Genomic DNA, 15,955 nt, shown 5'->3' with positions numbered 1-15,955 from the left:
AGTCTTGCTATTGCATCAGATTACTGTTTGCATAAATTGGTTTCTCTCCCACAGAAAAGTATATTTCAGAGATGGCCTTCACTGAAAGATGATAAGCCACTGTGTCAGCCTGGAACGGATTACCAAGCTATTTTTACTGCTCTATCTGACTAAATCCCTCCAGATACAGAAAATGGTCACCTCATTCAGAAGACACATATCTCAGACGTTTCTGTTAGAATGATTGAGTACTTCTTAAGTATGTGACAACATGAAGAGAATTCCAGTTACTTGACAATACTACTGTTTAGTGACACCATAATGAGAGCATTCAAGATAAACAGATTTGGGGCACGAATAAATCCACATGTACCCATAACAATGCATTGTCAAAATTGGACCTCGTGGGATCATGACATTTCAGTTAAGCAGATATTGAGAGTGAATCAGAAGCAGAATATTGAGGCATCTTGAAAGCCCATTTCAAACAGAAATAGAATATTGGGGCATTTTGAAGGCTCACGTCAGTATGAATATTTGGGCATTTTTGAAGGCTCATCTCAACAAAAAGTAATGTTGAGCACACTTTTAACATCTGTATCAACAAATGTTGGGGCATTTTAAAGGTTCTTTCAGACAGATCCATGTGGGGCATTTTGAAGGCTCAAATTAACAAGAAGCGAAGGTTGTGACATGATGAAAACCCCTTTTAATCAGAATCAGGACTGTTGATGCATTTTGAACACTTGTATTAGCTAATGTTGGGGGATGCTGAAGGCCCACATCATCATGTGTTAAAAATCATTGACTTGAGCAGATATTTCCAATAAGACATAAAAATATGAAGAATGAAAATGGTGAAACAATAACAGTCAATCTGACTACACATAATTGTTTCGTTCATCAAGCAGTTACATTAGGGTCCTGTTGTTGAACAAATATTTATTCAGCAAGTATGGTTTCAAATACCCAATCTTCTTAAACCATGTGTCACATGATAGTGTGTTCTTTGTTAAGCTACATCATGGTTGCATGAATAAAGATGGTCCCTTTGTAAACCATTCGATCCAATGACCAGTTCCTCGAGACCTCAAAATCTGAATTTGGCCTTTTATGTGTCGGTGATAATTGAAAATATTTCTTTGAGATTTCTGTCAGTTAGTTTCAACCATACTGTTGAGGTTACAAAGTTGTTTTTCACATCAGTTTTGTTTACTTGATGACATTGAAGAAAGAAGCTCATGTATATTGCTCTTTCCCGATGTTACTGGGGTTATCATTGCCAGCTAGACTGAACCGAGTTTTCATCTATTTGATTTATCATGTGTGTTTCATCCCCAGCAGCAAGAATTTCATGAACCTTTTTCTGTACATGGATCCTACAGTTGATGTGTTTCTACTTCCTACAATTCTCATTATGAAAGAAAGCATGATCAGTATCACATTTGTCTTTGCCCGAGATGATATCAAGATCAGTTAGTGTCTCCTATTCAATTCAACGCTAGCATATCTTGTGAATTTGACCAACTTTTTGGTCATATCAGCATCTCATTTGTATTCCTATTAAGTTTTGTTCTCAAGTGGTCTTGTGACGTCATTCAAAAGCTTTGAACACTAGGCAAAGAGCTTCAATGATTGAGAACATCTGAGCAGAAATCACAGGAAAGGATGAATGTGTTGTCAAATGCTTTACGAACATCTGAGCAGAAGCCACAGAAAAGGATGAAGGTGTTGTCAAGTGTTTTACATCTCGACAGAAACCACAGGAAAAGATGAATGTATTGTCAAAAATTTTACGAACCAGTGATTATGGTGTTAAACCAATGTTGTTATCATATGGTTTTCCTTTATTGATACAAGATGAAGATTTCTTTCCACAGAAGGAGAATTGAAATTTTAAACAAGAAACTAGTAGTACCAACTAAGGTTAAACGACATGTTGTTGTTAAGCATCTCGATATGATATGGTCCAAGTTGCCTTATTCGAGATCTGATTATATATCGAAACATGAAAGGAATTGGAATAAATCTTCCTTGTGATGTGTTTCAAGAGTTAAAACAGAACAAACTCTACTCTCCCAATTAATTTTTGCTGAGTCAGGCATATCTACATATGCACTCTTCAAAGATGATAGATTCTCTTTTCAAAGATGAAAGCTTTATGGGATTTATACACAAGTCCAAGCAAAGAAAGTTGGTTTTATCCAAGACAAAATGGGGCATCAAGGTCATAGTTCTGACTACGACAAGAGTTCCACAAATGAAACAATTCTTCTGAGACTTTCATGAAGCAAAGAAGACATAAAGATACAAATTGATCAGATGGTTCTTCGGAAATGCAAGCTTGATAGCATAAGTTGCTACACTGATATCCAGAGGTGACCCTGGCAATAAATGATGAAGTGGAGGAAAACCGAGTTCACCATTTTGAAGTCAAATGAAGATTGCATTAACATTCATGCATCATATTTAGACATTTGCAAAATAGGAGCATTTTCATTCATTTTATCCATGTTGAATATTTGACAGGAATTTCAAAGATTTTAGCAAAGTTCAAATCCATCATTCAATGGATCAACATTTTTAGAAGAGTTCATAATGAGAAGAACTCATCTGAAGAAGGAAGAATAAGTTCATAATGAGAAGAACTTGTTTAACTTTTCGCTTGAATTTTTCATTCGATGGATCAGCATTGCCAGGTCGAGTTCATAATGAGAAGAACTCATCTGAAGAAGGAAGAATAAGTTCATAATGAGAAGAACTGTTCAACTTTTCGCTTGAATTCATCATCTGATGGATCAGCATTTCCAGAAAAAGTTCATAATGAGAAGAACTCATCTGAAGAAGGAAGAAGAAATTCATAATGAGAAGAATTTGTTCAACCTTTTGCTCAAATCCATCATCTGATGGATCAGCATTTCCAGAAATAGTTCATAATGAGAAGAACTCATCTGAAGAAGGAAGAAGAAGTTCATAATGAGAAGAACTTGTTCAACTTTTCGATTGAATTCATCATTCGATGGATCAGCATTGCCAGGGCGAGTTCATAATAAGAAGAACTCATCTGAAGAAGGAAGAAGAAGTTCATAATGAGAAGAACTTGTTTAACTTTTTGCTTGAATTCATCACTTGATGGATCAACATTTCCAGAGAAAGTTCATAATGAGAAGAACTCATCTGAAAAAGGAAGAAGAAGTTCATAATGAGAAGAACTTGTTCGACTTTAGTTTGATCGACGGATCAACATTTCCAGAAAGTTCATAATGAGAAGAACTTATCTGAAGAAGGAAGAAGAAGTTCATAATAAGAAGAACTTGTTCAACTTTTTGAATAATTATATCACAGAAGGAGATAGATTAGCATCAGCCTTTCTAGAGAAAGTTCATAATGAGAAGAACTCATCAAGAGCTTATTCAACCTTTTGAATGACTATCACAGAAAGAAAGAGGTCAACATCATCCCCAGCGGAAAGTTCATAATGAGAAGAACTCATTTGAAAGAAAGAGAAGAATTTATTCAACATCTCCATTATGATCAAGTGAAGCCAAATGGATAAAAAATTTATTATCTTTTCATCTTTGCCCTATTCCTGTTAACACAAGAATGAGCAAAGAGAGGCAGCTGAAGATACTAATTTTTTACCCATATTGATTTATTTTTTATTAATATAATTATAATAATAATTATTATTATTATAATTACTATAAATATTATTATTATTATTATTATTATTATAAATATTATTATTATTATTATTATTAAATATATATATATATATATATACATAAATAATATTAAAAATTACAAGCCCAGTTAACCGGCCCAAACCAAACTGAAACCCTAAACATTTAGGGTTTCAGTTAGGGTTTCCTAACCCTAATCCCATGCTCAGCCGCCTCTGACTCCAGCCGCCTCAGCCAACGGTCCAGCTTCCAGCCACCTCTGCTACCAGTGCCACGTCTCACCAAAGGCACCAGAAGGTCGGCCGTAGCCGCACACGTATTTCCCAAATGGTGAGTCACCACTGGAAGTCCGGTGACTCACCGAACTCTATCTTTCGGACCGGTCCGAGATGAGCACCGGTGATGGCTATAAAGCCATCACCCATCTGCAAGCAAAAAGAGCACAGAGACAGAAACGGACAGAGACCAAGAGAAGACAAAGAGAGACAGAAAATACACAGAGAGAAGAGAAATACAGAGAAACAAAATACTAAAAAAAGGCTACCAACGATCTCAACAACAACGCAGCAGAAAAGAAAGAAAAGAAAAAGAAAGAAGAGAAACTTACCGAGGAAGCCCTGACCACCGGACGTAACCAAAACCTTCGGAAACCGAAGGTAATTCTTTAGATTCGCTCCGATTAGGAGCCATTTAGAAGAAAAGAACACCGGAACCGCCCTTAGGACGGTCCGATCTATTTAATGGTGGAAAAATAAAATTTTCCGGCCACCAGATGCGGTGGCCGGCGGTGACGGTCACGGCGGCAGACGGTTGCCGTCCGGTGATCGGCTTCCCTCCGGTGAGGGAAGCTAGAGAGAAGGCAGAGAGAAATTTTATTCTCTCTCTGTTAGAGAGAGAACATAAATGAAATAATGAGAAGCTGGCCCGTAGGGCCAGCCGATTAGGGGTATTAATACCCTCTCCCAAACGACGTCCTTTTTGGGAGGGTATTTCTGTAATTTCACAAAGGGTAAAACCCTTTTCGCAGCCATCCTAACTTGTAATCTTTACATTTTAGTCACTAAATCAATTTATAATCCTTTTAATTTGGTTCTTTAATTTTACTTTTATTTATTTTAGTCCTTTCTATTAAATAATATATTTAGGATAAATACGTATTTAGTCCTTTAGTTTTAATAAATCATATTTTAATCCCGAGTTTATATTTTTAATCTGATATTCGATTTTTTATTATTTTATTTTAGTCACTAAATTAATAAATAATGAAAATAGCATGTTTAATCCCTATAATTTTAAATAATTAATATTGAATTAGGTTTTTAATTTTAATTTTATTATAATTTAGTCATTTATTTTAAATATTTTCATTTATTTTACTGCTTTTAGATATATAGTTCTAATTGTATTTTTATTGTTTTAATTTTACTTGTTTATATATTTAAATATTATATTTATTATTATATAGTCATATAAATATATATATAATAAATAATAATTTAAATATTTTAAATAAATTATTTTTATCATATTTTAATATTTATTTATTTTTCAATATCAAAGAAAAGGGCAGTCTTAATACAACTGGATGTCCTATTCTAGTATTTTAAAATTAAATATTATAAAAAATTTATAATTTATTTTTAAAATTATTATAATATTTATTAATATCAAAGAAAAGAGCTGTCTTAAGGTACCTAGAAGTCCTTTTCTGATATTTCTAAATAAATAAATATTTTATTTATAAATATATAAATTAATATATTTTTTTTCATAATTTTAATCTTGAAATAATAGGATTATAAATTAAATATATTTTGAATTTTTTTAAATTTCTAAATAATAGAGACAATTTATAATTAAAAAGTACCAATTTTGGGCGTTGTAAGGGTGCTAATCCTTCCCTAAACGTAACCGACCACGAATCCCTTTTTATTATTAAAAAGAATGAATTTTTGGTTAAAACGCAGATCAGTTTATCTTTTAACTGATGTTTTCTTAAAACTCTTTTAAAAGATAATTTTTTAGGTATTCAACCTACCTGACCCAAAAGGTCGATGGCGACTCCCAAATTATTTTCAAAACCATTTATTCACATAAATTTTCCCGCCAAATAAAAAAATTTCGTGCCCGGACGAAAACCGGTTACGACACCACCGTCACCTCGTCCGAAGCAAATCGGCCGCTGTGGAAATTAACCGAATGCGAGGACAATAGTGTTGAAAGTATTGTTAAAAATAAAGTTCAAAGTTTGGCAATTAACCTTGAAAAAATGATTTTCAAAGTTTGGTAGATGTTTTTTTAAAAATGGTTTTCAAAGTTTGATAAATGTTTCTTTGAAAAATAGTTTTTCAAAGTTTGATAGATGTTTGTTGAAAAATGATAATAGGATAATCAAAATTAATCTCTAGACTTTAGGGTATTTACAAGATTAAATCCTTAAGTTTCAACTATAAATACCCTAGCTCATTTAGCTTCAAAATCATCCCAAATCATTTTCTTTCTCCCAATACTAGAGAGTTTTCTTGTGAGTAGTGAGTGTTTTGTAAACACCTGTAAACTTTCTCTTTTAGTAAAAGATCTGCAGCAGTCCGGAGACGTAAGTAAAATTGGCTGAACTCCGTTATCAATTTGGGGTATATTTTTCCGCTTTTATTTCGCATTCTCACAAATCTGGTTATAGGGAAATTATTTGTTACTCGTTTTATTTCCCAACAACTGATAATCAAAGTTTTTGGTGGTGAATTTTATCAATTTTTTGCGAGATTACTATTCATTACTATTAACGTGAATAGTGAATTTCGTGAATAGTAAAAATTTTATCGGCGATACGAATTTTTCGACGGAGGTGTTCTAATACACGGTGATTCGCAAGAATTGTCAGAAACGATCAAAACGAAGCCAGATTCGAGTGGGAGCGATGGCTGCAGACGAAGGGAATGTGAAAATTGAAAAGTTTGATGGTGCGGACTTTGACTTTTGGAAGATGCAGATCGAAAAAATTTTTGTACCAGAAAAATCTATATCAACCCCTCTCAGGAAAGCAACCAGAGGGCATGAAGAATGAAGACTGGGATCTTCTCGACAGACAAGCCCTCGGAGTTATCCGGCTGACGTTATCCCGCAATGTTGCTTTCAACATAGCAAAGGAAAAGACCACGACGGGTCTTATGGCGGCTCTCTCCAGTATGTATGAGAAGCCATCGGCCTCAAACAAAGTTCATTTGATGAGGCGATTATTCAATTTGCGGATAACGGAAGGGGCATCGATGGCACAATACCTAAATAAGCTCAACACAGTCACAACCCAGTTGAGTTCAGTGGAAATTAAATTCGATGATGAAGTTCGAGCTTTAATTCTCTTATCATCTCTACAAGACAGTTGGAATGCTACTGTTACAGCACTCAGCAGCTTGTTGAGAAACAGCAAATTAAAATTCGACGATGTTCGGGATCTGATATTGAGTGAAGAAATTCGACGAAGAGAATCGGGTGAAGCATCAACCTCCTCAGCCTTGCACACGGAGTCTAGAGGGAGAACTTCAGAGAGAAATTCAAATCGTGGCAGATCCAAATCCAAAAGGGGAAAATCAAGAACGGAAAAGAAAGATTATATCTGTTATAATTGTGGCAAGAAATGTCACTTTAAAAGGGATTACCGAGCACCGAAGAAAGATACTGGCGCACAGAAATCTGCCAACATAACAGAGGAGACAGGTGATGGCATGATTCTAAGCATCAATAGTCTGATTGAATCATGGATCTTGGATTCAGGGGCATCTTTCCACTTCACCCCATGCCGAGAAATCATGGAGAACTATGTCAATGGTGATTTTGAGAAGGTTCATCTAGCTGATGATGAAACCTTGAAGATCGTCGGAAAAGGAGACATCCAATTAAAGTTGCCAAACCAGACTACCAGGATGCTGAAAGGAGTAAGACATATTCATGGCCTCAAAAGAAATTTGATTTCTGTAGGACAGCTTGATAGAGAAGGATATAGCACAACCTTTTCAGGATGTGAATGGAAGATTACCAAAGGAGCACTCGTCATTGCTCGTGGTAAGAAGACTGGTACTCTCTATGTAACCTCAAATTTAGATAATATCATTGCAGTAGCAGATGCTGATGGAAAATCAAACCTATGACACCAAAGGCTTGGTCATATGAGCGAGAAAGGGATGAAGATACTTTTGTCAAAAGGGAAGCTGTCGGATCTAAAGAGTGTAGATGTCGGACTATGCGAGGATTACATCTTTGGCAAACAAAAGAAAGTCAGTTTTGCAAAGATTGGCAAGACACCCAAGGCAGAAAAGTTATAGTTGGTTCATACTGACGTATGGGGACCATCTCCAGTTCCATCTCTTGCAGACTCATTATATTATGTCACCTTCATCAATGACTCTACAAGGAATGTGTGGGTTTATTTTCTGAAGAAGAAATCAGAAGTCTTTGATACCTTCAGAAAATGGAAGGCCATGGTAGAAAATGAGACTGGTTTGAAAGTCAAGCGGTTGAGGTCTGAAAATAGAGGAGAGTACAAAAATAGAAGATTCAGAGATTTATGCGCAAATAATGGGATCAAGATGGAGACAACAGTTCCCATGACACCGCACCATAATGACGTAGCAGAGCGCATGAACAGAACTCGGAATGAACGTGCCAGAAGCATGAGGATACATGTCGGATTGCCCAAATTTCTATGGGCTGGAGCTATAAACACTGCAACTTACCTAATCAACCGTGGGCCCTCAGTTCCCTTGGATGGTGGAATACCGGATGAAGTTTGGAGCAAGAAAGAAATAAACCTTTCACACTTAATAGTGTTTGGTTGTATTTCTTATGCACATATAGACTCTGCTGAAAGAAGTAAACTTGATGCTAAGTCCAACAAATGTGCCTTTGATGGTTACGGTGGTGATGAGTTCGGTTATCAATTTTGGGACTACGAAAATCGGAAGATCACCAGAAGCAGAGATGTCATTTTCAATGAGAATGTAATGTACAAAGACATGTCAACCTTAGAATCAAGTAGCTCAAATATCGAAGTTGAAACAAAGGAATTTGCTGAGTTCGAGGAGATTTCTGGAAATCATGTTCAGATCAGTTCTGAAGCAGTTCAAGAAGAACCAGGCACACCAGAACTAAGACGCTCCTCTAGAATTCCTAAACTAACCCAGCGTTATTCGCCTTCTTTGCACTACTTGTTGCTGACTGACAATGGTGAACCAGAGTGCTATGATGAAGCAATGCAGGTGGAGGATTCAGTCAAGTGGGAGTCTTCCATGAAAGATGAGATGGACTCGCTTATGTCAAATCAGACGTGGGAATTAGTTGAATTACCACCAGGCAAGAAAGTGCTCCATAACAAGTGGATTTACAGGATCAAAGAAGAGCACGATGGGAGCAAACGCTACAAAGCAAGATTGGTTGTCAAAGGTTTTCAGCAAAAAGAATGTATTGACTACAATGAAATTTTCTCTCCAGTCGTAAAACTGTCTACAATCTGGCTGGTATTGAAAATTGTAGCTGCAGAAAATCTACATCTTGAGCAGTTAGATGTAAAGACAGCTTTCCTTCACGGTGATTTGGAGGAAGAAATCTATATGAGGAAGCCAAAAGGCTTCATAGAGGTAGGCAAGAAAAACCTAGTATGCAGGTTAAAGAAGAGCTTGTATGGTTTAAAACAAGCTCATAGACAGTGGTACAAGAAGTTCGATAACTTCATGAGTAGCAGTGGTTTTACCAGATGCCAAGCAGATCATTTTTGCTACATCAAGAGGTTTGACAACAACTTCATTATTTTATTGTTGTATGTTGATGACATGCTCGTTGCAGGCTCAGACATGCAAGAGATTATAAACTTGAAGCAAAAATTGTCGAAGCAGTTTTCTATGAAAGATCTGGGCGCTGCAAAGCATATTCTTGAGATGAGGATCAAGAGAGACACAAAGTCGGGGACTTTGATGTTATCACAGGCTGAGTACATCAAAAAAGTACTCTCCAGGTTCAACATGCAAGATGCTAAACCAGTAAGTACACCTTTAGGTGTTCATTTTAGACTCTCCAAAGAACAATCACCAAAGACGGAGGAAGAACGTACACACATGGTGAAGGTGTCGTATGCCTCAGCAATTAGAAGTTTGATGTATGCCATGGTTTGTACCATACCAGATATTGCTCATGCAGTAGGAGCTGTTAGCAGGTACATGAATAATCCGAGCAAGGTACACTGGGAAGCAGTCAAATGGATCCTCAGATATCTACGGGGTACTACAAACAAAGCACTTTGTTTCAAAGGTAGAGATACGATACTGACAGGCTATGTAGATATTGACTTAGCTGGAAATGTTGACATCAGAATGAGCACTACAGGGTATGTCTATACTCTAGGAGGTACTGCAGTGAGTTGGGTTTCTCAACTACAGAAGATAGTTCCTCTCTCCACAACTGAAGTAGAATATGTCATTGTTACGGAAGCCAGCAAGGAGATGGTTTGGCTCCAAAGTTTCTTGGAAGAGTTAGGCAAGAAACAAGAAAACAATATCTTGTATTGCGACATTCAAAGTGTTATTCATCTAGCAAAGAATTCGTCTTTTCATTCCAGGACAAAGCACATACAATTGAGATATCATTTTATCCGGACTCTTCTGGAAGATGGGATTTTGAAGCTTAAAAGGATTAGTGGAGCTCAAAATCTGGCAGACATGTTGACAAAGACAGTGACCACTGACAAACTGAAGTTGTGTTCAGCTTCAGTTGGCATGCTAGAATAACAGGACCAGAAATGCTGTTGCATTGATCGATGTGTGAAGACAGATTAAAATTAGTCTTCAAGTGGAAGATTGTTGAAAGTATTGTTAAAAGTTAAGTTCAAAGTTTGGCAACCAACTTTGAAAAAAAGATTTTCAAAGTTTGGTAAATGTTTTTTGAAAATGGTTTTTAAAGTTTGGTAAATGTTTCTTTGAAAAATAGTTTTTTAAATTTTGGTAGATGTTTGTTGAAAAATGATAATGGGATAATCACAATTAATCCCTGGACTTTAGGGTATTTACAAGATTAAGTCCTTAAGCTTCAACTATAAATACCCTAGCTCATTTAGCTTCAAAACCATCCCAATTCATTTTTTTTCTCCCAATACTAGAGAGTTTTCTTGTGAGTAGTGAGTGTTTTGTAAACACCTGTAAATTTTCTCTCTTAGTAAAAGATCTGCAGCAGTCCGGGGACGTAAGCAAAATTGGTTGAATTCTGTTATCAATTTCGGGTATTATTTTTCCGTTTTTATTTCGTATTCTCACAAATCTGGTTATAGGAAAATTACTTGTTACTCGTTTTATTTCCCAACAAATAGGTGCTTTCCATTTATACTTTCTCTTGTAAGTTTTTTCATCTGCAACATTATACTATGATCAAGTCTTACAAGATATGATACTTTATTGCAAAGTTATGATACTTTATTGCAAAGTTATGGATTCAATCTTTGAGAACAGTTTGAGTCTAGATACGGTTGATTTACTCCCCCATTGGACGAGCATTCTTAATGAGGTCTCATGATAGTATTTAGGGTAAACTTCACATGTGCGTCAGTTGTCACTTTTATTCTATTTTAGTAATTTAACTATTATTATTTTTAAACTCTTACCTAACTTTATATTTTAGTTTCATTTTGGTTACCACAATGATAACGCGGTTTTATTTTATTGTGACATGTCAGCGTCACTTTTTTTTATGGTGGGTGATTAAGATCATTTCATCAATTATAATTATACACATGCATTAATTATGTTTTTTTAATCATAATTATATTATTATTTATAAAAACAAAATCTAATTTTGTACTAATATTAATCCCACATAGAGATGGGTATGGGTCGGGTTAGGTCGGATTTTTTGTCCACCCGACCCGACCCGAGAACAATGACTCTTCTACCAGAAATCTGACTCGACCCGCATAATATTTACCCTCCACCCGACCTGAACCTAACTTTTTGAAATAAAATCCGAACCCGACCCGAAATAATAATAAAAATATTATTTTTATTCAATAAAAATAATAATTTAATTAAAAAATAATATATTGAATGATATTATTGTAATTATTCCAAAATATATAAGGTAAAATTATTTTTTCATCGGGCCGAGTTATGTATTTTTCACTCTAAACCCAAATCCGACCCGACCCGAATACCACCTTTAAAAAAACTTGATCCACCCCGATTTGATCCCGAATTTTTTTAAAAAAATCTGACCCGATCGGGTTATAATCCTCGGTTCGGTTACTATGCCCATCCATAATCCCACACGCTTCATACTATTTACGAATATTCTATTAAAAAATCCCATAAACACAAAAACCCTACAAACCGCAGTCATATAAAATAATAATTAAAAACAAAAGTAAAGAATAAGCTGCGCCACAATGACGTCATCGATTGAGAGACATACTCCGGTTCAACCTCACACGATTCATCCAGTTCGACACGGGTAACCGTCATCGTCTTAAGCCAGGGATGTTTTCTCCGAACCGGAAACCGAGTCGTACCGGGTCGAGAAAGCTCGAAACCCACCTTACTCGTTATCGACGTCTTCTGGATCACCGATCAGTCCCGATGATATGTCAAAATTACATAATGTTCTCTAATCTTGAGGTCTCCATTAATACAAAATTATATTAAAAGGTAACTCATGTAATGAATATTTATGAAATTTGATTTAAATTAATCGATTAATAAATAAAAATCAACAATATCTTTAAAAAATATTTATTTAATTCTCAAAGTCTTTAATTTTGGTTTTGTTTAATTGGTACCAAGAACATATTAATTGCATGTTTTCTTTTTATAGTATTACTAAGCACATATTAACATTTCAACTATATAAAAATATATATTATATAGATCCCCTTTCTTATTCGTGTCATTTTTTATTATTATATTCCTTTGTTCGGCCTTATTATTAAAAAAACTTCTAAAAATTCATTTACTAGAAAAGTAATTCTCAGACAATATTCATTAAAAATTACTCTTAAACTGTTGTGAAAATTGAAGTTAGGTCACGAGTTTTACGAAAAGTGATTTTCATGCATTTATCGTTGTCTTTATTAAAAAATAAACGAGTTTATCTTAAAAATCTTACGTAAACAATTTAAAAGTATTTTTTTAATTAATGTTGTTTGCGAGTTACTTTTCCAACAAATAAAATTTTTGGGTTATTAAAATAATAACGCCCCTTTTTCTATATAACATTATTAAAATGGTACAAAGTTGGTCCAACAAAGATCATGAGTACTTGTTTATTAGAAAACTATATTATATGATCAAAACATCCAAAGCCACTAATTAGCTCATAAGTGACCAAGAGGATAAGCATAAAGCAAAGGCACATTGTGATGATTAGCAAGTATTATTGGTCCAACAATGACCAAAGCTCCCTTTGATTTTGCATAATGGTGCATTAGATAAACCCCAAGCTCTTCTAGGTTTCTTCTACCTTTGGCAATTATGTATTGTATCCTAATTATGCTTTCTCTTACCTACAACTTATTCTAATGGCCTCTTTTTACAAAGAAATACTTATTTAATTTCTCAAGGCTTGATAATTGCATTGATGCAACTTCAATTGATTTTTTACTTTTTGGGTTGGTTTTTTTATTTTAAAATTCTAATGATACGTTAGCTTAATGAAAAATTAAGATCCCGTTAATTTTAAGATGCAGAGTATGAATCTCACCACATATAAATATTTAAATATGTACAAGCTCGAGTTTAATTTTATACTGGTTTAAGTTTCATCATATGTAGATTTGATGTGGACTTCTTATGGTCCAAGTTAATGTTAATTTGATTGTTTTGTCATGTGTAAATACTTGTTTGTATAAGTTCAAGTTTAACTTATGATTCAAGTTCATGTGTAAGCACCTCCATGCAAAAGATGGTTTGTTTCTAAGCTTGGCTTCTAGGACATTCCCCCTTGGAAAGTATTTGGCAACAAAGACCTTACACATCAAGTAGGGATGGATGTGCGACGAAATCGAGAAAATTAAAAAATCGATTTGTATGCAGTTTGGTTTAATTTGGGTTTTTTAATTTGCTATTCGGTTTTAAAAAAATAGATAACAATTTGGTTTAGTTTTAGTTTTTACATATGAAACAATTTAAAATGAATCAAACTGAATAAAAAATTAAAAAAAAATCCAAAAATTCATTTTAAATTTATTATAAGATAAATTTAAATAAATAAAATCTTAAAACTAATAATATTTTTTATAAATTCAAATTTATATATTTGCACTCGATTCAAGCTTTAAATTTGGTTTTTTAGAGGTTGAGTTTGAAAAACAATGAACAATCAAAAACTGCAAAATCGAACCAAATTGAAACCCACAGTTTTTATGTCATTCAGTTTCGGTTTCAATTTTTGAAAACCCGCAAAGTGCAGTTCGATTCATATTTTAGTGAAAAATTGAACTGAACTGAATGTACCCCTAACACCGGAGACTTAGTCTATCGAATCATACACCATATTTATTTTCTAGCTTAAGGGTCACTTTTGCCCCTATGGTAGACTCATTTTATCACTTTCACCCCTATTGTATTTTCGCATCAATTTAGTCCTTAGAGTTGTTTAATTACATCATTCTATACCATACCCTTAACTTAAATCCTAAATTATAAATATTAAGTTAGGGTTTAGAGTTTATGAGGTTATGATTTGGGTTTAAAGTTTATAATTTAAGGTTTTAAGTTAGGTGTAGGGTATAAAAAGATCAAGTAAGGAATTTCGATGGTTAGATTAATACAAAAATACGAATTGTAGATGCTCGATTTGTTTGGGACGTTATTTAAATTTAATTGGGTTTTATTATTATCGTTATTTTGGTTATTAGCATAAGTTCGGTATTGGTTAGTTATTAACATATAAATATATGAAATAAAAAATGAAATGAAAAATAACAACAATTTGTAACATGGACTAAATATAATTATTTTTATTGTTACAGGCCCGAAACAAAACAGACTAGACCAGATCGGCCCAAATGGAATCAAAATAGAAAAAGGCCCGGCTTGGATGCTGAAGCCCATTGTGGCAACCTAATTTGGAAACCCTAAACCCATTAGGGTTTCCTACCCCCAGCTCTCTAACGTCGCAACATGAAGGCCATTGGATCTGCTGTGATCCAACGGCGAGCCAGCAGAATACCCATACCACGAGCGCCCATACTTCAAGCAGACCTACGCCACCCGAGCAGCTCACGTGAAATCCATCGGGGCTATCGACAACACCCGTGCAGCACGATTTCAGGCATCACCACTTCCAGCAATCCATGTGCAGCACAACTCCTCACTACTGCCGCCCGTGACTTGCTCTCTCCAGAGCCCTGCAAACACACCAAACGAGAGCAGAAACAGAAAAGAACAAAACTGGAAAGAAATCTATCAACTAGAAATAACGAAAGAAAAGGAGAGTAGGGGAGGATCGAGTGGTGAACAAAAAACAGAAAGCAAGGAAAAAAGAGGATCAACCACATCGAGAGAACCCTAGAGAACTACCAGCCATCAACAACAACAAGAAAAACAGGAATCCAACCATCAAGATAACGACGAAACCAGAGACATCCACAACCAGAGAAATCCACAACCAGAGTCTAAAATCCCATTAGAAAATCAAAGAATGAAACAACCATAGACGGAAGAGAAAACCCTTACCTTCCTGGAGCCATCACCATCGTTTGAAAAGCCAAACCCCGTTGAGTCATTAAGGGTAAGTCATCGTTTCCTCTTCTGATTAGTCGTTTGGTTTCATCTGGGCGTGAGATTTGGTTTTGGGGGTATGTTGAGCATGGGGCTTCGAGTTTCTGGGTAGGTTTGTCGTAGGGTTTTGTCTTCCCATCGGAGCCCTTGAGGGTTGAAATCCACAGCGGTTGTGTGGTTTAACGGTGAGAGAGAGAGGGCTGTTTTGAGAGGTGTAGGGTTGAGGTTTGGTGAAAGGTTGAGGTTTGTGTCTGTATAGCTCTTCATCGGAGCTCTAGGCGGTGGCCGTGGAGGCCACGGTGGTAGGGGTCTCGTAGGATTACCGGAGAGTGAACCGAGTGGGGTTTCGGGGATTTTGGTCTAGGTCTCAGCCTTGGTGGCCGTCGGGAGTGATGGCTAGCGGATATGCGAGCTTCATCGAGCCATGATGGCCGTTGATTTTGTTGAGATTGAGAGAGAAGGACGACGGGGCTGTGAGGGTTTGGGCTTCGTCTGGTCAAGCTGAAATAAAGAAAGAATAGAGAGAGGCGAGTGAAGCGGCGACCT

Source organism: Hibiscus syriacus, unplaced genomic scaffold (genome assembly GCF_006381635.1).
Source record: "Hibiscus syriacus cultivar Baekdansim isolate YM2019G1 unplaced genomic scaffold, ASM638163v2 tig00110637_pilon, whole genome shotgun sequence".
NCBI classification, from domain to species: Eukaryota; Viridiplantae; Streptophyta; class Magnoliopsida; order Malvales; family Malvaceae; genus Hibiscus; species Hibiscus syriacus.
The sequence above is the reverse complement of the archived record's forward strand: the minus strand, read 5'-3'. Positions refer to the sequence as shown.